The sequence below is a fragment of the Ambystoma mexicanum genome, chromosome 5p, assembly GCF_040938575.1.
Source record: "Ambystoma mexicanum isolate Mex_15411 chromosome 5p, UKY_AmexF1_1, whole genome shotgun sequence".
Classification (NCBI taxonomy): Eukaryota; Metazoa; Chordata; class Amphibia; order Caudata; family Ambystomatidae; genus Ambystoma; species Ambystoma mexicanum.
The window spans coordinates 600,769,956-600,794,776 of NC_090930.1; positions in this window are offsets into that span (position 1 = coordinate 600,769,956).

A 24,821-nucleotide genomic window follows, 5' to 3' on the forward strand; every position below is an offset into this window, starting at 1 on the left:
GTAAATAGTTCTTCACTGGATTTCACTTCTTATTTTTTATTTTTCCATGGAGCAATGGTTTTATCTTCTTTTTTCACTTTGGATTTGTTTTGCCGGACTGACACTTTGGACACGTGCTTTTGGATTGATTTGGCTTCTGCTTTCCTACATTTTTATTTTATATTTTGGACATGCAGCTTTTTAATCATTATTTGCATTCTTGTGTGTTTCATTTCAATCCCTTGCTTTTGTGTTTAATACATTTTTATTTCCTACTTCAATGTGTGGTATTCTCTCTTTGGTTTCATGCATGTCACAATGTGTGTTTTTTCTCAATCACATTCACCCATTGTGTGGGTGTGACGGAAATGTATTGATGTGCATACTTGCCATTTGGGATGTATCATGTGATGGGGATTTCATTGTGGGGTGGATGTCATACCTGATTGTGTGTTTGGACTTGGGTGGCGTGGGGTGTGATTTGGGTAGCCATAAGGCCCATGATTGTGGATCGTCATGAGGTGTTGGGGGGACATGAGTCTCGGCTTGCTGGCAGGTGCCTGCCACTGCTGGGTGGGTGAGTGGGTGGGTGAGTGGGTGGTGGGACATGAGTCGGGGCCTGCTGGCAGGTGCCAGTCACTGCTGGGTGGGTGGGGGGCATAAGTCAGGGCCTGCTGGCAGGTGCTTGTCACTGCTGGGTGGGTGGGTGGGGGACACATGAGTCAGGGCCTGCTGGCAGGTGCCTGTCACTGCTGGGTGGGTGGGTGAATTGGTGGGGGGACATGAGTCGGGGCCTGCTGGCAGGTGCCTGTCACTGCTGGGTGGGTGAGTAGGTGGGGGGACATGAGTCGGGGCCTGCTGGCAGGTGCCTGTCACTGCTGGGTGGGTGAGTGGGTGGGGGGACATGAGTCAGGGCCTGCTGGCAGTTGCCTGACACTGCTGGGTGGTTGAGTGGGTGGGGGGACGTGTGTCGGAGCCTGCTGGCAAGTGCCTGTCACTGCTGGGCGGGTGAGTGGGTGGGGGACATGAGTTGGGCCTGCTGGCAGGTGCCTCTCACTGCTGGGTGGGTGAGTGGGTGGGGGACATGAGTCGGAGCCTGCTGGCAGGCGCCTGTCACTGCTGGGCGGGTGAGTGGGTGGGGGACATGAGTTGGGCCTGCTGGCAGGTGCCTCTCACTGCTGGGTGGGTGAGTGGGTGGGGGACATGAGTCGGAGCCTGCTGGCAGGTGCCTGTCACTGCTGGTTGGGTGAGTGGGTGGGGGGACATGAGTCAGGGCCTGCTGGCAGGTGCATGTCACTGCTGGGTGGGTGGGAGTGCAGGGGGACATGTGTCGGTGCTCACTTGTGCATGTTGACATGTGGGCTGGCTGGGGGGCATGGCCAGGGTGGATGGGCTGCCTGCGGGGCATGGCCAGCGGTGCAGGGTAGTCCCCTGTGTTGTGGGCTCCCTGCAGGGCCTGGAGAGCGTGGAGAGGGCACACCTGGGAGGACACACACTGCCAATTTGCATTGGGGCACACCAGGAAATACACGTACCCCTCCCATAGCAGCAAAAACACGTGTAAAACTCCTTGCACATTCCCTGAAATACACGTACCCCGCTCGCACAATGACTATCGTGTGTGATACTTCACGTGCACCTCCGAAATACACGTACCCCGCTCGCACAAGGCTATTCGCATGTGATTCTCCCCGCGTATCCCCTGAAATACACGTACCCTGCTAGCACAAGGCCTATCGTTTGTGATTCTTCCCGCGCAACTCCGAAATACACTTATTCTCTCGCACAAGGCCTATCGCATGTGATTCTCACTGCGCACCCCAGAAATACACATACCCAGCTCGCACAAGGCCTATCACATGTGATTCTCCCCGCGCAACCCTGAAATACACGTATCCTGCTAGCACAAGGCCAATCACGTGTGATACTTCATGCGCACATCCGAAATACACATACCCCGCTCGCACAGGCCTTTCGTGTGGGATTCTCCCTGCGCACCCCTCAGAATACACGTACCCCACTCGCACAAGGCCTATCGCATGTGATACTTCACGTGCACCCCCGAAATACACGTACCCCGCTCGCACAAGGCCTATCGCCTGTCATTCTCCCCGAGCAACGCCGAAATACACGTACCCCACTAGCATACGGACTACCGCATGTGATACTTCATGCGCATACCCAAAATACACTTACCCCGCTCGCACAAGGCCTATCGCGTGTGATTCTCCCCACACACCCCTTGGAATACACGTACCCCACATGCACAAGGCCTATCGGATGTGATTCTCCCCGCGCACCCCTCGGAATACACATACCCCGCTCCCCAAGGCCTACCACGTGTGATTCTCCCTGCGCACCCCTCGGAATACATGTACCCCGCTAGCCCAAGCCCTATCACGTGTGATACTTCACGTGCACCCCCAAAATACACATACCCTGCTAGCACAAGGCCTATCACGTGTGATACTTCACGCGCACCCCCGAAATACATGTACCCCACTAGCACAAGGCCTATGGCATGTGATATTTCACACGCACCCCCGAAATACATATACCCCACTCGCACAAGGCCTATCACGTGTGATTCTCCCCACGCACCCCTCGGAATACACTTATCCTACTTGCACAAGGCCTATCGCGTGTGATTCTCCCCGTGCATCCCTCGGAATACACGTACCCCACTCGCACAAGGACTATCACGTGTGATTCTCTCCGCGCACCCATCGGAATACATGTACCCGACTCGCACAATGCCTATCTTGTGTGAAAATTCCTGAGCACCCCCAAATGCACTGTCCCGGCCCCATGAACTGGTGCAGGGTTAGCGCGGCCCTTTGCACGGCATTGGGGATTTCAATGCATTATCATTGCACAAGGGGCGTCCTTGGGGGCGTAACTGGTGCTGCGGGATGTTCTTTGTGCCAGCGCTCAAAATGGCGTTGATATTCCATGAATATGCGGTGCGCCACAACGCTGTTTAGCGCACATGGCTGGCGCATGCTGGCACATGCTAGCTCTCTGCGATGCTCACGTGCGCTGCCTCTGCGCTGAAATCTATGAATTACCACCATAAAGCTTTAGGGCGCTGCCCTCGCAAAACCAATGCACTTTTCTCTGGTGGTGGCTCTGAAAAGAGCCTTTTGGTGATGTTTTTGTGTGTTTGAAAAAATGACATTGTCAATTTCTACTGCAAAATAGATGACTGTAATTCCAAAAAAGGTTGCAATGCATTTTGTACATTTCTCAAAAAAATCTGATTGCCAGCGTAAGTAAGATGGACTCCCATCTCTGCGAAAAATGTATGTGCTACAAAACATAATATTTTCATTGTGAAAAGTGGACATGCCAACATCTTTAGAAAGGCACAAACAGCCTTATTGACATTGCGCCTCACTTTCTCCATTTCTGGACCAAATGTAGAAGAACGGAGCCACATTTGTTTTTGCGCAATACAAGAAAAAATTACTTGGGAAATTGGAAACATGTCCATGACCTTCTCAAGTCCTTCTTTCATTGCAAATTTCAAAGAAATTCCAGACACATGGCCTAAACTGTTCCCTCCACAATTAATTATAATTATGTCTGGATGATGCTCTGTCTCTAAAGTAGCACAGAGAGGTACCAAGTCCAGCCACTTCGTTGCACACACTCCATACCAGTGTGCTTCCACATGAGGGAATCCAATATCTGCAGCTACTCCATAGCGTTCAGCATTCACCTCCAACCAATGTATCCATGAGTCCCCCAAAATCCAGATAATCTGTTTTCGGAAACACACAGCCATAGCTATCTGTTCTTCTCTCAGGAAAAAGACATTCTGACAAACTCTCTCCTTACACAACACACCCAGAAAACTTTACTGACCAATCCCTAGCTCTGCTCGTTCTCATTTGCATGCCTCTCAACCCCAAAACCCCAGTATCTGATACGTGCTGTCCACGGACTACCGCCATGTCTGCGGACATATCGAAAACCTGAGCGTGGTGAATGTAAAATTAAATAGTGTGTCCCATTTCCCCTTTGAGGTTGGCTCTGAAAAGAGCTGTTTTTTTTTGGTTTTTTTGCAGATGCTTGACAGACACCTGTTATTTTGTATTTTTTTGGGGTTTTGTTCTTCTTGATTTACTACTAAAAACTTCACATAACCTTCTCCAAAGTAAACATTATATTCCAAAACAGCATAGCATTTCCCATAAAAGTTAAGGAAATGCCATCTTCTTTAAAATAAACAGCATTACTGGAATCAATATTCTCATTATTACAGAAAAACATACCAGCTCTAAGCATGAGAGCACACATGCCTCAGTTGATTGCAGACCTACCATTGTTTTGCTGAGGACAAACAACAGAACTATTGTCCTATATTGCCCTAGGTAGTAATCCAGAAAAAGTTACTTTGGCATTTGGAAGGATGTTCATTACTGCTCGAACCAAGTGTTCCAAATCTGCCAACAAAGTAGGGGCTCTGACGTAGCCCAAATGGAAAGCAAAACTACCAGATGTGGACTGTTCATCCTGCCCATATCTTCACAAACGTGTACAATTCCATGTACATTGCAATCCGGCACAGTGTTCCATACCACCTCCACTCCTTTAACATCGAAATTGTTTGCCACATGCCTGTATTGAGCATACTGCTGTAAAGCATGCACAAACATATCTCCAAGCACCAACAACCTGACTTTCTCCACCTCTGCCATCTTCATTACACACTCTCTTTCAACACAAAACCACAACCTCAACATCTGATTGGGTGATCCTTACAGTCCCCTTTCCATGCTGGATTTGCTGGAAAACCCCAGATGTGGCAAGCCCTGCCCATGGGCAGCCGCGGTGTCCGGAGAGCGCGCATCTCTTAGCCAGCCCTTCTATCCTTTCCAGATCACTCTAAGTGCCATAACCTCATTGGATACAGCTAAGCAGTCACACAACCATCCACCAATCACATCCAAGACCTCTACATATAACTCCATTATCAGAGTTCCTCACTTCAAATGTACTGTTGATCACTCTGAGAACAAGTCTCACATCATTGGAAAGCACTACAAAAACTACTCTACATGTCTCCAAGATTTCTACTTACAGCTGCATGTAAATCCACATGAATGAATACAAACTAAAGGTATGCACATTTTATTCACAGTACATGTACAACTCTTATGAATGCATATAAACAGAGTAATGCCACTAAACCTGCATAACCTATTGCAATTTTTCCCATCTACTATAATCAACTGTCACTTCCAAACCTGTCTGCTTTCTACAACATAGCTTTAAAAAAACAAGTGAATTTCATACACTTAAAATTCATTTGCAAACCATGTTGAACTAACATACTGTAAATAAAATATAAAGGCTGCACACAGTCAAATGAAATGCATGCACACACTATGTTAAGATATCAAACAAGACTACTACCCCAAAAACATAAAAATCAACGTCTGAATCAGTGCTATAAACACACAAAATTACTTCTTTCTTTTACAATTGCAGTGAAGACCACGCTCCTTAAAATCAGCAGCATCTGAACTACAAACAACATATCCGAAGAAACCTGCTCATTCCACAAAAAAGAGTAAGTACAATACTACCTTAATATTCTTACTGTTACTGAAATACACTGTCTAGTTCATTCATGTAATTTGCGCACCAAAAAAACAGAAATTTCTTAACCATTCTGTCCACAAATCCCTATTTATTAAACAGGGATTAGCAGGCATAATGGCACACACATCCTCATTTATTGGAACACAAATAAAATAACTCAACCTCTAGAATGTTATTATTACAAAACAGAGAACTGTTTTAATTGTATACCATTAGATTTACTATTGGTGCTTCTCCTCACCACTAGCTCAGTTTCTACTGTCATCTGAACCACAGTATAGTAACACACAAATAGAAGAATAGCCTTCCCAACTAGTTGTAGCTGCCCAATGCACAATCACACACCACCACATACATCTTTACCATCATACTCAGATACTCATGCACACAGCACACATACATTGTAGAACGGCCCAAACCCATACCTTCTTTTTTTTTTCTACAGACTCCTAAGAATGCCTCCAAAAAAGTAAGTCTGTAGAAAGCTTTGCAGAAATCGAGCAAATGAATATAAAAGTGCTCAAAATAAGCATCTATTTCTAGCACAGTTTGTACAAAGAATTCAAACAAAACAGCTAATACAGTCATTTAGTGAAACAAAACAAGTTTACAGTACAGAAACTTTGCCTCCTCTATCAAAATGTAAAACAAAACAGAAAATGATTAACAATAATTCAGCTAACACTACTGCTAAAACTTCTCCTATAAATCTCAATATACTTGCAAGTAACCATACCAAAAAAAGTATTTTATCAAAAAATGTTCCGCCACAGAGTCCTTCAGAATCTTATAAAATCAGGAGACACATCATGCATAACCCTTAAAACCTACCATAGAAAATTAATCTTTTATTTTAGCGTTAAACAGAATGAACTCACTAACAAAACTAACTACTAAATTATAAAAAATAATTCTCAATAAACGGATTGTCAACAAAAATAACTTCTGAAATATCTGTGGAGGTGAATGGAGTCAAACCACGAGCACAGAACCATATTTTAATGAAGAAGCATACAAATAAAACCAAACAAACACAATTGCCATGCATAGCAGTGGACGAGGTTATGAAAAATGTAATCATACCATAATGCAACAAGAAATACTGCTTACAGAAATATCCCAATAAAACCCAAAATTAACTCTCCATTCGACTGAACCAGAATGTCCAGTATACAAATGGCCATGCATGTCAATGTGTAACATTCCCAAAAAATCTTTCAAATCTTTACACCAGTTCCTCAATCAGTATGTATAAGGCAAAGACAAAATCAAAATGAAACTGCTGCAAACTATGGATACCTGTCCAGTGCGCAAATACACAGGACTATAAGGACATTCATTAGCCTGCATTTCAGGACCCATTTGCAAAAGCACCTTCCATTATATCAAAATGATGTCAACACATCATTCAACTATAAGAAATCTAGTCTGTAAACTGTACTATGCTAAAAGTCCTGATTTAGCACTAGCTAATTTAAATAACAATCTTCTACATGGTACAGCAAAAGACCTATTCGAAGAAATAGAGCATATCCAGAAAAATAAATTGGAAGTGAAAGCCACTTACAAAATGCACTAGCTTAACAAAAGACTACCAACAATTCTACATATGGCAACCTTCTACTGCACACATACAAAAAAGAAATACTAAAATTTAAAAGTACATCCGCTGAAGTACCAAACCATGTGTGTGTGTGTTGCCGCAGAATTTTTTATAAAAGTAACACAAAAACTATAGACGTCACATACAAAATAGAAGACAATGAAGATTCCAAATGGTTGAAATTAGCTTTCTAAAAACAAAGATGAAATAACTGACCCCTTAATAATTTGCTGTTACTGCACTACAAAGCTTAACAACAACCAAACTCCTTCACGTGCTATCAGAAATTACTTGGAATTATTCCCAATACCAAAACCCCTCAAACAACTCAATTTACATGAGAGCATCATAATTCAAACAGTGCACCCATTTGAATCAATAATACTCCTTCAACCAAAAACAGCAACATTACATGCCTCTGAATTGGTGAAAGACATTTTTGGCAAAGTGGTTTATTTACCATTAGACCTAAAAGAAAATGTGCACACTCTGGGAGTGCAACATCCAATAAAGCAATCTTCAATTGTTTTAGTAAATGGTGTACCTACAAAAGACAAAAACATTTTGCAACAACTCGTAGACTTACATGAAGTTAGACAAGCCTTGCAATATCTAAAAGACAATAATGAATACTAATAAGAAATAAATATTGAAGAAAACTTAAGGGAACCAACTGAAATAATACAAAGAGTCACCAGAAACTTCTGGATCCTGCTACAGTATCCAATATTTTAGACCATTATACAATTCATCCATTACACTGTAATGACACCATAGAAGATGAACTAAAAAACGTACCAAATGAGACAAAGGATCACCAATCAGCATATGGGAAAAAAATATAGAAGCACATGCTTTTCCTCTACTCTTTCCTACTGTCAAAGGAGGAAGGTACGATGATAGACCTATTCAGATAACAGCATCAGAATAGCACTTGTTACAAATATATTCTGAAGATCCCGGATTTAGACAAAATGTGGAATACATATTCCACATACTCTTTGAAAGTGAACTAGCAACTCTATGTTACGGTGTTGCACACACATTGAAATCAGGAACCCACTTTCAAAATATGTCAGCTATGCAATTAATACAAAAAGTGCAAGAAAAAGATGAGGTTTTACAATCAAGCATTACAAATCTGTTAGCAAACATGCACGGTACGAAAGAGTACTGTTTTGACATCACAGAGATGTAGATTGTATGATAAGAAACCTTGGCCAGACACTTGGTTTGTTACATTAAGTTGTGCAGAATATGCATGGGAAGATTTACATGATTTCCTACTCATATGAAACAAAAACAAAACAAACATAGATATACTAACACCTGGAGAACTTTGCTCTCTAGATCCTGTTAATGTTTCAAGATATTTCCATCATCGTTTCATTGCTATGATACACTTTATTTTAATAAAACTGTTCCTCCCCTCGGAGAAGTGCAACACTTCTTTTGGAGAAAAGAATACCAAGCCAGAGGAGCACCACATATCCACATCCTTTTATGGATTAAAGATACGCCTGAATTTGGTCAAGACAGTGATGCCACGTTATCGAAAAATATGTCACTTGTGAAATACCATCGGAAGCAACAAATAGTGATCTTCATGCACAAATTGTACAATTTCAAAGACACAAATGTGGCAAATATTGTTGTCACAAATACAAGAATAAAGGGAAATACTACACCAAATGCTGCTTTGGTTTCCCTAGACCAGTTACAGAAACAGGTGAAGTGAACAACTTCATGTCTTCATTTAGATATAGCGTTAAAGGTACATCACCTAAGAACACATATTACATAAAAAGAACAGAAGAAGCAACCTATATCAATGATTACAATGCAATTATTGCCCTCTTATGGAATACAAACATAGGTGTGCAGTACATTGCAGACAATTCCACTGCAGTTGCATGATATGTTACAGCCTACTTAACAAAAGAAGAAAGAACAGAGCTTCAAGACCTCTGGAAGGACTATCATTGGACAAACACTATCTCATAAATTGTACAGTTTAGGTATAAAAATGCTCTCTCATAGAGAATGTGGCTCCTATGACGCTGCAGATCCTTTAACCAGTACTGCTTTGTATGGAAAATCTGAAAATATAGTATGGCTTAGTCTTGGTCCTGCTAAATCTATAAAAAGAGTTCTCAAATCATATGGCGACATAGAAACAATAGCCAAAAATGATCCCAACAGCCAAGACATTTTGAAAAATTCTTTACTAGACACACACTACCCAAACAGGAGTACCACTTTGGAAACCATGTGTCTATACCACATATCCGATAGCTTCACATATGAAAATAATATAAATACAGATAAAAAAAGGTAGATGTAGAGTGAGAAATTGTGAAGGCAGCTTAGTAAAACTTACCAAACGAAACTTAATGAATCACATCAAATTGTCATTAAAAACTCCTCAACATAAAGAACCAACTAATACAACTTTTTAAACCATGGAGAAATGAAGAAGAGCTACTAAAAATCTATGACTCCTATGAAGACGCTTTCAAAGCAAATGAAAGCACTATCACCAATGTAAACTTTACACAATACAAATAAATGTTGCACAATGAACAGCAACACGAAGAAAAACTCCAGGCCCAACTAGAAAAGGACACTCCCGACAGTAGTCAACCTTCTGTAACAGGAACCCAAGAGCCACTGGGACAGCCACTAATAGCAAATGAGCAGAATTAGCTATGACAGAAGTAGAGAACACCATGTGTGACTATGAAGAAGATAAAGAATTAACTGTACTACAATCAAAATTGAACAAAGGGCAGTGTACCATTTATCAAGAAGTAACAAAACAAATTGCACATGGTGTACAACATGAAAAGAAAGAATGTACTTGCCAAAATTACAAACCTATACTACTATACATCAGTGATGATGCTGGTTCAGGCAAAACATTCTTAATCAAAATCATCAGCAAGTTCCTTCAACAATTGACAAACAAAAAACTGTCAGCTGTTGTAACTGCACCCACAGGTTTAGCTGCCTACAACATAGGCAGTGTCACTTTACACTGATTACTACTCCTTCCAGTAGAACACCACAACACATTAGAATATTTCAAACTTTCTACAGAAGCTGCAATGGAACTACGCAGAGTGTTAAAACAAATGAAAATGCTACTAATAGATGAAGTGAGCATGGTCTCCAACCTAATGTTGGCTTTCATTCACCTCAGATTGCAGGAAGTACTTAAAACAAACTATGAAGAGCTCTTTGGAGAAAAACACATTATTGTATTTGGAGATCTTCTTCAATTGACACCAGTGAAAGCTGAACCTATTTTTAAAACCTTAGGACACAAATTCTTCCGTAAAACTGTTGGCAGCATAGGAAATGTCAACCTTTGGCAACATTTCCAATACAAAGAATGAACAGAAAACATGCGCCAATCTACAGACCTCACTTATGCCAATATTTTAAAAAGTATTAGAGTTGGCTTACTATTTCAAGAAGCACAAGCAATATTAAAAATCTGGCACATCCATACACTTTATGGCCATAACTCATGTGCTACTGATGTCATGGAACAATTAGCACACAAAATGTCAATTGTATGTCCTTAATATCAACTCTTGCAAGCTGTTGCAAATTCAATGAAAAAATGTTGAAAAAAGAAATGCAACCAATAATTGAAATTTGCTCCAAAGACAAACTGGACGTACATGGTATGACATTATCCATGTATCACAAGCCACAACAAGACTAAATACCTTAGAAAATTCTAACTACAACACAGCTGGTTTGGAGAAAATATTAAAATTATCCTTAAACTGTAGAGTAATGCTTAAACGTAACCTTCACGTGGAGCAAGGACAAGTTAATGGAGCACTGGGTACAGTTGTTGGCTTTCAAACATACCCACGTGACAACAGCATTCTGTTTGTCAATATTCTTTTTCACAAACTTTCAGAAGTAAAAAGGATAGGGCGCTCAACAGCTCGATTCCTCCTTTTCAAAGACTTGTATGTACGCACAGAACCATTTTCTCTAACTCTAGCATACGCAGTCATCATTTATAAAACACAAGGTCTTACCCTAGATAAAGCATTAATAGATATTGGGAACACAGTCTTTAAAGAATGAATGAGCTACGTAGCACTATCACGCTTACGTACACTTCACAATCTATTTCTAATCAACTTTGATGCAAGTAAAGTAAACGGTGATATTCCTTGCATTTTAGAATACAATAGACAACGTTCACTATACACCCCCCATCTAAATACATATCCTGTTCCAAAAAAAGGAAAACGTTGTAAAAGGAAACTAATTCAAACACAAATGCAACAGGACCTCATTGCAAATCCTCCAAAGAGAATAAAAGATGCTAATACTTCATCAATTACCACAAACAAAGAAGAATATATTGCTCAAAGTAACTCAGGTACTTCTTCAAAGAAGCAACACATACTCTGAAAAAATGACTTGGATACAGAACTATCTGGTCCATTCAGATGTTCAAATATAACTGGTGTAAATTGCTACGCACATGTAGCAATCAATATTCTATTTCAATTGCCACCAATTGTTGACAACGTTTAATTACACAGTAGAGACCAATTATGTTGGCAAATGTTAGTCCTTCATAGAAACACAACCAACAATCCTGACAACACATAGAGTGTTCATGGAATAAGACAAGAATAGGACTACCGTGCTGGAATGGTGAAATTTACTAACTCACAAGAAGAACCACAAGAATTTCTAATGTACTTATTACAAGTACTGGAAAACAAAAACATACCTTTCAATGAAATCTTCCAGATTTCATACATGTGAAAACATACATGCGCCCTCTGCAACAATGTGGCAGAGGAACAAATCCCTAATGAGCGCTTCATGTATGTATCCATACCTAATTGTGAATCCGTTCCATTTCAGCAACTTCTACAAAATGCAAACCATGGTAGATTATGTACTACCTGCAATTCAGATAATCGCTCCACCTTACTAATGTAAACACATAGTACACATGTAATACTAATGCTTAGACGTTACAATGCAGATGGTACCAAAAACAACTGCAAGCTGATTCACACATGGTCAAATATCACTTGGTAAGAAAACCTTCACAACAATAGGTATAATCTACCATGCAGGAGCCACAATCAATGCAGGTCACTTCACTGCATATATAAAAAAGAAATGTGGATGTTTGAATGTAATGATAATACCATTACTCCAAAGCAGAGATTACCAGCAAATCTTACAAACTCTTATTTAATCTTCTTAAAACCAACATTTAATAACTAATGTGTACTTAAAAATTAACAAAACTTCAATTAGCAAACTATAAACAGAATATGCCAACAGGTATCTAACTTCTCCAAGATTTTTCAACAACCAAACAAATAAATCAATACCACTAATAACTAATCTGTGCATAAACATTAATAAAACTTCAATTAAAAAACTATAAACAGTTAGAATACGCCAACAGGTACCAAACTGTCCCAAGATTCTATAACAACCAAACAGATAAATCAATACCACTAAATTATAACAAGAACTAAACAGTTAGAATACGCCAACAGGTATCTAACAGCCCCAAGATTTTGCAACAACCAAATTGATAAATCAATGCCACTGAAAAATAACAAGAAATAAACAGTTAGAATATGCCCAACAGGTATCTAACTGCCCCAAGACTTTGCAACAACCAAACAAATAAATCAATACCACCAATAACTAATCTTTGCATAAACATCAATAAAACTTCAATTAGAAAACTATAAACAGCTACAATACGCCACCAGGTATCTAACTGTCCCAAAATTCTGCAAAAACTAAACAAATAAATCAATACCAATAAATTATAAAAAGAAATAAACAGTTAGACTATGCCAACATGTATCTAACTGCCCCAAGAATCTGCAACAGCTCAACAGATAGATTAGCAACTTGAGAATATAAATAAAAAACTATGACGAGTTAGAATTCGACAACAGGTATCTAACAATCTGCAACAAGCCAACAGATTGAACATTAGCCAGAAACAACAATTGAACACTGAAAACAAACACACATACTGTAGCATAATAAAACATTTTTTTTTTAATCCAACATGGATTTTATTTCCCACAGACCCAATGATTTAAAAAACAAACACAGAAACTGAGCAAATTGCACAGTACACTGGTTTGTAAACTACTAAATATGAGGGTCTAAAAAAAGCAGACATGTCTATTTTGCAATGTAATAAGTCTTTATAAAATACCTACACTAACATGATCTTTTCTTTAATCACAGAAATTGAAAAAGAATATCTGATCCAGTTATCCAACGCATGAAAGAAATATATCCAATCACAAAAAATCAAACAGTAGTATATTCTAATAGAACACATAAAGACTACTGCATAACAGAACCATTGAAGCAAACATCTAACCATGCACCACAATACAATATATGTTTACTTCCATGGATATTTTATACTGCAATGCTTGTTACCAAACTCTACAATCTTAATGATATGATGTAGCCAAAACTTCACATACAAACTATACAAATCAAACAGTACACAAACTGTAGATTTGCAAATATTTGATAGATATTTGATTCTATGGGTGTGATCTATGGGTTTGATATGCTGCAGTGGTTGCGGCCAGGGCCTAGAGTCTTGGGTGCATGGACTACGACCTACAGCCTTCAGCCCTGCACCCAAGACTCTAGGCCCTGGCCACAACCACCACAGCATATCACACCCATAGATCACACACATAGAATCAAACATTTAACTATGCCATATGGGCATTTTTATGTCCGCGGACACCGCGTGTGTCCTTAGAACAGTTTCAACTTGCCTGCGGACAGCACGGGCGGGAATATTGTCCTTAGGACATCCCTCATTTTGACTAATTACGGACATCCCAGACAACGCGGGCATGGCAAACATCAGGGGCACTTGTCACCTAAACAAATACAGTATTTGACTCATCTCTTACTCCCCAAACCTCCCCAAGTACTCTTACACACCAAAACACTCCCCAAAGTTGCAATTCGCGGATCCCAGATGACGGGCGCATCGGAAAAAATCTGACTCACTTCACGCTCTTCACCATCCAATCAGCAAACACATCACATGTCCGCGGACATGACGCGAGCCAATCAGCCAATCGGTTTCCTGTCCGTGGAGCGAACAGGGAAGTGTGTCTGCGGAGCGGACATAGATATTACTCATCTTTTTAGACCTACTTTTTGATCATTTTAAAAAATAAATACTTGACGGATTTTCACCAAATTTACAAAAACATGCTTTCGGGACCAAGTCGCTACTCCTGCTGCACATTTAGTGAAAATCCATCCAGAGGTTTGGGCTGTAGGCGTGCGCAAAGTTTTTTCCCCATTCAGTCTATGGAACAAAAGAAATTTTGAGACCCCACTATAACTTTGCCTCCCCTGGAACAAACCTCACCAAACGTTGCAAAACAATTCAGAGTGTCCAAATACCTTTTTTGCAAAGTTTGGTGAGGATTCCTCCAGGGAGAGCGAAGTTATAATCCACCCAAAAGTGCTCCTTCTATGGGATTAGAAACTTCATCATAACTAGCTGTGCAATATATATTTTGGTTTGGATATATATTCATATATATAATGGAGGGTTGCGGGGGGTTTTCCCCCGCATATATGTAACAATTGAGCTTCCCAATTTGGTAAATTGTGCAAAGGTCAATTGTGATTCGAACAATTGTAGTTTGAACATTTCGTATACAACCGAACTTTCATTTTTGCTTGTGGATTTCAAATTGTGTAGTAATGGGAAGTAATATTGTAGTTTTATGGTAGAGGTTAAATACCAGTTGGCGTATTTTATCTGTTTACAGTTTCTCTGTTTTGCAGGTTATGTCTTCAAGCACGTTCATTCTTGTTGGTGGATTTACATTTTTCAATCCTTTGAAGTGCTTTTGCAGCACTGTGGCTGTAGATACATCTAGTTGAATATTTCTTTCATTGGTATGGGCATTGTTAGACAGCAGTTGCCTTATCCTACCAGTTGGTGGTTTCAGAGGTTATTGAGGACAGATTGTTGACACTCATACTGAAATCAGTGAGTACATTTTGGTTTCAAGAATATTAAGTAGGCATTTGCAAGATTTGTGGTAATCTCTGCTTCAGAGTAATGGAAGTGTCAATGCATTCATAACATCCACATTTCTTTTTAATGTACACAGTATGGTGACCTGCACTGGTTGTGGTGCCCGTGTGGTAGATTATGCCTACTGTTGTGAACGTTTTCTTGCCAAGTGATACTGGCATGTGTATGAAGCTAGTAATCTTAGATTTGTTTTTTTGGGACCATCTATATTGTATCGTCAAAGCATTACTATTACGTACTGTCTATGTAATTGTATCTATAAGGGGGAACGATTGTTGAATTGTAAGAAGTACATAATATGCCATGGTTTGCATTTTGTACAAGCTACTGAAATGGAATGGATTCATAGTTAGATTTAGATACATATACAAAGCGCTCATCAGGGTCTTGTTTCTGCAGCACCTGGCTGCAGAGAGTGCATGTATGTCTCCACAGATTTTATGTATAGGTATGTTTTTGTTTTCCAGTACTTGCAGTAAGTACATTAGAAAATCTTGTGGATCTTCTTTTGTGTTTATAGTGAATCTCACCATTCCCGCACAGTAGTCCAATTCCTGCCTTATTCCTGAGACACTGTAAGTGTTGTCAGGATTGTTTGTTCTATTTCTGTGAATGAGTAGCATTTGCAAGGACAACTGGTCCACGCCATTTAAGTACATGTTTTTAACAATTGGTGGCAATTGGAATAGAACATTGATTGCTACATTTGCATAGCAATTTACACCAGTTGTATTGGAAAATGTGAATGGACTAGACAGTTCTGTGTCTGACTGATTTGATGGAAGTTTCTTTGGAGAGGTAGTTCTGTCTTTGGTGGTACTGTTGGGAGATCATGCATAAGTAGTGTTTGCACTAGTTTTCTTTTACAAAGTTTGCCTTTTTTCATGAACAGGGTACATTTTGAGTGCATGCAGTCTGTTGTACTCTAAGATGCAGGGAATGCCAGCCTTCACTTTACTTGCATCAAAATGGACTAGAAATAGTCCTTCAAGTGCACATAGGCATGACAGTACCACATAACTCATGCCTTCTTTAAAGACTGTGCTGCCAATGTCAATTAATGCTTGATGATTAGACCTTGCCATTTATGAATAGTGACTGCGTATGCTAGAGCGAGAGAACACTGTTCTCTGTGTACATATATGTCTTTGAAAAGAAGGAATGAGGCTGTTGAGCGTCCTATCCTTTTAACTTCTGAAAGTGTGTCAAATTGAATATTGACAAACTGAATGCTGTTGTCACGTGGGTATGTCCGGAAGACAACAACTGTACCAAGTGCTACATTAACTAAACCTTACTCCACATCAAGGTTCCACTTTATCATTAGAGTTTTCTAAGGTAATTAGTTGTTCTGTGGTTTGTTGACACATAGGTATTGTCAAACCATGCATGTCTATTTTGTATGTGGAGTAAATGTGCACTAGTGGTTGCATTTCTTTTTTCAACATTGTTTCATTGAATATTGCACAGCTTTCTAGGGTTGGCATTAAGGACATACAGTTTCCATGTTTGTGTGCTAATTGTTACATGACATCAGTAGCACATGTGTTATGCCCGTATAGCTCATGGATGTGTCTATTAAAGATATGTGTACTTCCTTAGAAAGCACACCAATCCAAAATGCTTTTCAAAATGTTGGAATAGTCGAGGTCTGCAGACTGACACATGTTTTCAGTTAGTTCTCTGTATTGGAAATGTTGCCAGAGATTTACATTTCCTATCCTGACAAATGTCTTACGGAACAGTTTGTGTCCTAAAGTTTTAAAAATAGGTTCACCTTCCATTGGTGTTAATTGAAGAAGATCTTGGAAAACAATAATGTGTTTTCCTCCAAAGAATTCTTTGTAGTCCATTTTAAGCTCCTCTTGCAATCTAAGGTAAATGAAAGTCAACATTAAGTTGGAGACCATGCTCACCGCATTTTCATTTGTTTCAAGTTTGCAGTAGTCTTATTTGTTTTGGTGCTCTACTGGAAGTAGTAGCAACGCTGTAAAGTAGCACCACCTATGCTGTAGGCAGCTAAACCTGTGGGGGTCGTTACAACAGCTGAAAGCTTGTTGTTTGTCAATTGTTGGAGGAACTTGTTGATGATTTTGATTAAGAATGTTTTGCTGAACCAGCTGGACCACTTAAATAGAGGAGTAAAGTTTTATAGTTTTGACAGGTACAAGTTTTAGTTTCGGGCTGCACACCATGTTCAATTTCTTTAGTTACTTTGAGGAAAATGCTACGCTGCTCATTGTTTAGTTGTAATTTCAGTAGAGCAATGTTTTCTGCATATTGTTCATACTGACATGTGGTGTTTTCTACTTAAGTCATGGCTACTTCTGCCTCATTTGCTATACATGGCTGTCCAAGTGGTTCGTGGCTTCCTGCAAGAGAAGGTTGACTGTTCTGAGGTGTGTCTACATTTAGTTATGCTTGAAGTTCTTCTCCTTGTTGGCATTCATTGTTCAACATGCCTTGTACTGTGTAAAGTTTATATCTGCTAGAGTGCTTTCACTTGCATTGAAAGCATCTTCATTGGAGGCATGGGTGTTATATAGCAGAATTGCATGCAGTACCCCCTGGGACCACCACACACAATTAGGACTACAGATGTAAGTAAGACCAACCTTTGGTATAAGTCTGTACCCCACAGTTTGTTGGTAGGAAGCTGAGCAGCCAGGCATATCTCAAGAGTGGATGTGAGCAGTACAAGTAGTTACAGAAAGGACTTTCAATCACAGTGGTTCAAGTAGACACTTATTCTCAAGGTTTCCTGGAAAAACTTGTATTCATTTATTTACAAATCAAATATAAAACATTTCACTAGAAGAAGGCACTTAATATTATAGACCAATACACGTCAATACAAAACTCTAAGTTCTTGAGACAGTTTGAGCTCCCTTGAAAAAGAGGCCAAATGGGAGTTCAGGTACTTAGCAGTGAGCAAAAGGGACAAAAGTAAGTAGAATAGATTATATATACTTTCTAGGCAGTGCAAATAGTTTCAGTTCACCAGAATAGTTCAATTCACGTCAATAGGCCAAGCCAAAGTCAATGGACTAGTGTTCTGCATTGGAAAGAGCCGTTCCGGTATCAAACAGTAAAGTCTTTGAAAAAGTTCTCAGAAGGAGTTTAGTCGAAAAAGGATCATTTGTGGGGTCACAAGCTGATTAGGCCTGCAAGTGGGGAAAGTTTCATGAATGTTCTCCTCGAAAGTGGCATTCTGTCAATCGGGTTGGCACAATACCTTTTTGTGAAGAAAACAAATGTTGCTGAAGTCGTGGTTCCTGCCAGTTCCTGCAGATGTCGCTGTTCCTGAGCCTCAGTCATGAGGACAAGAGGGAGGACGTTGGGGGACTCCTGCACAGCCCGGGATCATTGAAGAAAGCAAACAAAATGGAGTCACTTCAGTTTTTGTAGCTGTAGATTCAAGAACACAAACTGTTGTCCCTCTCCCTGGTTCAACCTAACCAGCCTTAAGAATGGTATTCAGGTGTCTTATGAGTTGATTGGTCCCACCAACTATAAGTAAGAAGCCATCCTTGAAGGAGATTCTCTGTCGAATGGAGTTTGGCAATTCGGACCTGCAGCAGGGCTTCACCGGGCAAACCAATGGTCCAGTGGTTGCAGCAGCTGTCCACATCCAGCTCATCTTCAGTTCTTTCATTCCAGTGGTTTACTCTGCATTCCCGTCCTGGAGACTCACCTTTTAAACAGTTTTCTCCCTTTCATTCCAGCATAGCTGTCACTCACGCAGTAGGATGGCTGTCCTTGCCGAACAGTCAGCCAGCCAATCACACCAAAGTGCATTTGGGTCTCCTAGGAGACTAAGCGCAAGGAGTTTTGGGCACCTCCCTCACTTCCTGCCCACCCCAGATGCTCAGACACCAAGGGCGGACTTCAGTCCTGAAGCCCGCCAAAGGCACACGAACAAAGGAACCAAACCTGGTTTCGCATGCAGAGACAAACACTAGAAGGACCATTCCAAACCAAAAATAAATGGCGAAAAAAGAAGACAGGGCCTGTTTAAACAAAGGGGCTTAAGGTGCCATCTTGAAAAACATGTGATGTATAGCTACCGCTGTTCACGATCCGACAAAATCATGGCAATTCGTTGTAAAACCACTGCCACCAGCCTTTTCAATAGGAAAGGGTAGCATTGAACTTCTACATGAGTGTTTAGACACATGGGATACTAGGCAACCCCTCCAGCACTCCATTGTAAGATGGTGTGTGCTGGGTCTATGAATTTGGAAAAGACTAGTAAAGTCAATTTCACTTTACATTTTCTGGGAAACAGTAGTTCATCCTAGAGAAGGTATTTAAACATTTAGGAATTCTAAAAGACACCCCTATGTCATTGCACTGAGGGTGCTGTTTAATACACATGAACAGATGATACCTATGGAGTTATCTAAATCTCCATAATCAGAGAACACAAATGTAAAACACACATCAAAACACATGAAATGGTGGCAAAAAAGGCTCACACTCTTTCCAGGATAAAAAAATCAAGTCCTCAAAATCCAGCAAAGTTGCTCGGGGACTCTAAGGTGAAGGGAATCAGCACATTTCTGAGAATTCTCCCTAACACTCGTCCCCCCCAGACTAAGGAACCAGATGATTTAATCCATCCCTGGATTAATATCCTTACTCTAGTCGGTCACACATTCTGGAGAGATCATCAGCATTTTGGTGATTACACCCTGACTTGTGTTCAATGGTAAAATCAAACCCCAGTAGGCTGATTAACCAGTTTAACAATGTAGGATTTCCCCCCTTCATCTGCATTAACCATCTCAAGGGTTGGTGGTCAGTCTGAATCACAAAAGTAGATCCATACAAGTATGGTCTAAACTTCTTCAGTGACCACACTATAGGAAAACATTATGTTTCAATGGTTGCCCACTTTGTTTCTGGTTCCTTGAGCTTTCTGCTGATGAAGCTGATGGGGTGCTCCCTACCTTTCTCCTCTGACTGACTCAGAACTGCACCTATACCTGTATTGGAAGCATCTGGTTGCACAATGAAGGTTTGGTTGTAGTCAGGAGCTCTAAAGGCTGGAGCTTGACAAAGGGCGTTCTTAAGTACTTCAAATGCCTTAGTGCACTCCTCATTCCACCTGACCTTTTTTGGAAATTTAGGTGAGGAGACCACATTTAAGGGAGAGACTATGGGCCCATGAATTTCATGAATTCAATGAATTTCCTATAATAACCAATGAGACCTAAGCAGGCTCTCACTTGGCTTTGAGTAGTAGGGGTGGCCCATTCGTGTACAGTGTGTACTTTGCTAGGCAATGGGCGTATTTCACCTCCTCCTACCTCATGTCCAAGGTAGACCAATTTTCTCTGACCAATTGGACATTTACTTGCCTTTATGGTCATATGGGCCTGCTCAAGAGCCTGCAAAACATATCCTAAGTGGTCAACATGTGTTTTCAAAGTAGGGCTGAACACTGCTATGTCATCAAAGTATGCCATGCAGAAGTACTCCATCCCATTCAGACCTTGATTAACCATCCTTTGGAATGTAGCAGGTGCATTCTATAATCCAAAATGCATTACCTTAAATTGGTAGAGGCCTGCTGGGTTTGAAAAGGCAGTTTTCTCCTTTGCATGGTCTGTCAGGGCTATTTGCCAATAGCCTGACGTTAGGTCAAATGTACTGAGGTACTTGGCTGAACCAAGTTTGTCCAACAGATCATCTGTTTTAGGTAAAGGATGGGCATCAGTCTTTGGGACTGCATTTAGAGCTCTATAGTCTACACAGAATCTCAACTCCTTAGATCCTGCCTTTGGCACTAGCACATCTGGGCTAGACCATGGGCTGTTAGAGGGTTCTATTACCCCGAGATCAAGCATCTTTTTGGCCTCCTCCTTTATGTGGGTTCTGACATTATCTGACATTCTGTAACCTCTGTGTTTAACAGGTAAACAGTCACTAGTGAGAATATAATGCTGGTCCCAAGGGGTCAGGGCTAGTGATAGTCAAAACAGGGAGGCAATATGATTTAACAGAAACTTGCACTCCTCCTGTTGTTCCAATGTTAGATTAGAAGAGAGGTTGACTCCTTCTATTTTCTTATCTAAAGGCTGTCCCCTGAGGCGAACAGGTAAAGTTTAACTCTCTTCCTCCTCTTGAGCTGAAGCGAGAAGCAAAGCTCCCACTTCTGGTCTCATGACATACGCTTTTAGACGGTTGGTGTGAAAGACTGGGGGGTCTCCTTAGGATTGCCTAAATCTACCAGATAGTTCACCTCTCCAAATTTTCCCACAACCTTGAAGGGTCCTATCCACTTGTCCTGTAAGGCCCTCTGCCTTGCAGGTACAATAACTAAAACTTGCTGCTCTTGAGTAAAATCAACCATGTTGGCCTTCTGGTCATGCCAATGCTTCACCAGAGCCTGACCTGCTTTTAAGTTATCAGATGCTTCTGTCATCATGTGTGTCATTCTCCTCCAGAGACCTAACACATAGTCAGTGACTCTCACTGGCTTGGGAGAAGGAGCACTCTCCAACCCCTCCTTAATTAGGGCAAATGGGCCTCTAACTGGATGACCATAGAGAAGCTCAAAGGGACTACATCCAAAACCCTCCTGAGGGACTTCTCTATAAGCAAACAGACGGCATAGCAGCAGAAGGTCCCACTTTCTTCTAAGGGGTTCATCTAAAGCACCTATCATGCTCTTCATAGTGCGGTTAAATCTCTCTACCAATTCATTTATCTGTGGATGGTAGGAAGTTGAGAACGTGTAGCTTACTCCAACGTTCTTTCACATGGCCTGCATGTAGTTGGACATAAATTTTGATCCCCTGTCAGAGATGACTTCCTTAGGAAAACCTACCCTGGTAGAAAATACCTAGTAAGGTATTAGCAACAGCCTGAGCTTTAACAGTCCTCATACGTATGGCTTCAGGATACCTAGTAGCATGGTCTACTACAACCAAAATAAATCAATTGCCTGAAGAGTTTGGAGGGTCTAGGGGAGCAACTATGTCAATTCCTACCCTCTCAAAAGGGACATCAAAGGCGCCACATTCTTTACTCCACTCTTGCCAGAGGTCTGACAAGTGTGACAGCTCCTGCAGAATGTATCTACATCAGACCCCAACTTAGGCCAGTAGAAATACAGAGAAAGTATTTTCTTTGATCTTCTTGAAGCTCAAGTGACCAGCCAAAGAAATCTCATGGGCTAACTGTCGGAACTGCTTTCTTGTCCCTAGATGCACTACACGTCTTCGGTAGTCCCCTGGGATAGACTCAGTTGGTTCACTGTCTAAAATGCCATCTTCCCAGTACAACCTATGCTTCCCTGGCTCTTGCCCGTTCAGCTGGGAAGCTGCCTGTTGGAAAAGACCCTCAAGAGTAGAACACTCTCTCTGGCCTCTGCTGAAGTCTGCCCTACAGGGGCCACCTTCTGCCAGTAAAGACTGCAGCTTAAAATGGTCTTTAGGATCCAGATCTCCAACAGGGGTCACATATTCTTCCAGCTCTGAATCCTCAGCAGCTGATTCTATCTTTCCTAGTTGTTCCTCACACTCAGCCTCAGCTGGTGGAGTAGTCACAGGTGTGACTTTGGACAGTCCTCTCAAGCATGGGACCACCACACAAATTAGGACTACAGGTGTAAGTAAGACCGACCAACCCTTGGTATAAGTCTGTACCACAGTTTGTTGGTAGCGAACTGAGCAGCCAGGCTTATCTCAAGAGTGGTTGTGAGCAGTAAAAGTAGTTACACCAAGGACTTTCAATCACAGTGGTTCAAGTAGACACTTATACTCAAGGTTTCCTGGTAAAACACGCATTAATTTATTTACACAATCATTTATAAAACATTTCACTAGAAGAAGGCAACTTAATATTATAGACCAATACACTTCAATACAAAACTAGAATAGAATAGAAACGCGTTCTTGATACAGTTTGAGCTACCTTGAAAAAGGAGCCAAATGCCAGTTCAGTTACTTAGCAGTGAGCAAAAAGGGCAAAAGTAAGTAGAATAGATTGTATATACTTTCTAGGCAGTGCAAATAGTTTCAGTTCACCAGAATAGTTCAATTCAAGTCAAAAGGCCAGGCCAAAGTCAATGGGCTAGTGTTCTGGATAGGAAAGAGTGGTTCTGGTTTCAAACAATTAAGTCTTCCCAAAGGTTCTCAGAAGTAGTTTAGGCAAAAAAGGATCAGTTATGGGGTCACAAGCGTATTAGGCCTTCAAGTGGGGAAAGGTTCACAAACTTTCTCTGCAAGAGTGGTGTTCCCTCAATAGGGTTGGCACAGTGCCTTTTTGTGAAGAAAACACATGTTGCTGAAGTCGTGGTTCCTGGCAGTTCCTGCAAATGTCGCTGTTCCTGAGCCTCAGTCGTGGGGACAAGAGGGAGGACGTCAGGGGACTCCTGCACTGCGTGGGATCGTTGAAGAAAGCAAACAAAATGGAGTCACTTCAGTTCTAGTAGCTGTAGATTCAAGAACACAAACTTGTGTCCCTCTACCGAGTTAGACCTAACCAGCCTTGAGAGTGGTATCCTGGAGTCTTATGAGTTGATTGGTCCCACCAACTCAAAGGAAGAAGTTGTCCTTGAAGGAGCTTCTCTGTCGAATGGTGTTTGGCAATATGGACCTGCAGCATTGCTTCACCAGCAAACCAATGGTCCAGTGGTTGCAGCAGCCATCCTCTTCCAGCTTGTCTTTGTTTCTTTCGTTCCAGTGGTCGACTCTGCCTTCCAGTCCTGGAGACTCACCTTTTGAACAGTTTCTCCCTTTCATTCCAGCCTAGCTGTCACTCATCCAGCAGGGTCGCTGTCCTTGCCGGACTGCCAGCCAGCCAATCACACCAGAGTGCATTTGGGTCTCCATTGAGACTAAGCACCGGGAGTTTTGGGCACCTCCCTCGCTTCCTGCACCCAGACGACAAGGGTGGACTTCATTTTTTAAGCCTGTGAAAGGCACATGAACAAAGAGACCAAACCTGGTTTGGCGCATAGATACAATAACTAGAAGGACCTTTCCAAAAAGAAATGCTGAAAAAAGAAGACTGGGACACGTTTAAACAAAGGGGCTCAGGGCGCCATCTTGAAAAACATGGCTCCCGTGACTTTTAGCTACTAGTGTTCCTGAATGGGAAAAATCATGGTAGTTTGTTGTAAAACCACTGCCCCCATCCTTTTCAACAGGAAAGGGTAGCATTGGACTGCTACATGAGTCTTTAGACACAGAGGATACTAGGTAACCCCCCAGCACTCCATTGTAAGATGGTGTGTGCTGGGTCTATGAATTTGGAAAAGGCTAGTAAAGTGAATTTCACTTTACATTCTCTGGGAAAGAGTAGTTCATCCCAGAGAAGGTATTTACATTTTTGGGAAGTCTAAAAGACATTCCTGTGTCACTGCACTGAGAGTGTTGTGTAACACACATAAAAAGATCATGCCTATGGAGTTATCTAAAACTCCATAACCAGAGAACACAAATGTAAAACACACATCAGAACACATTAAATAGTGAGTAAAAAGGCTCATACTCT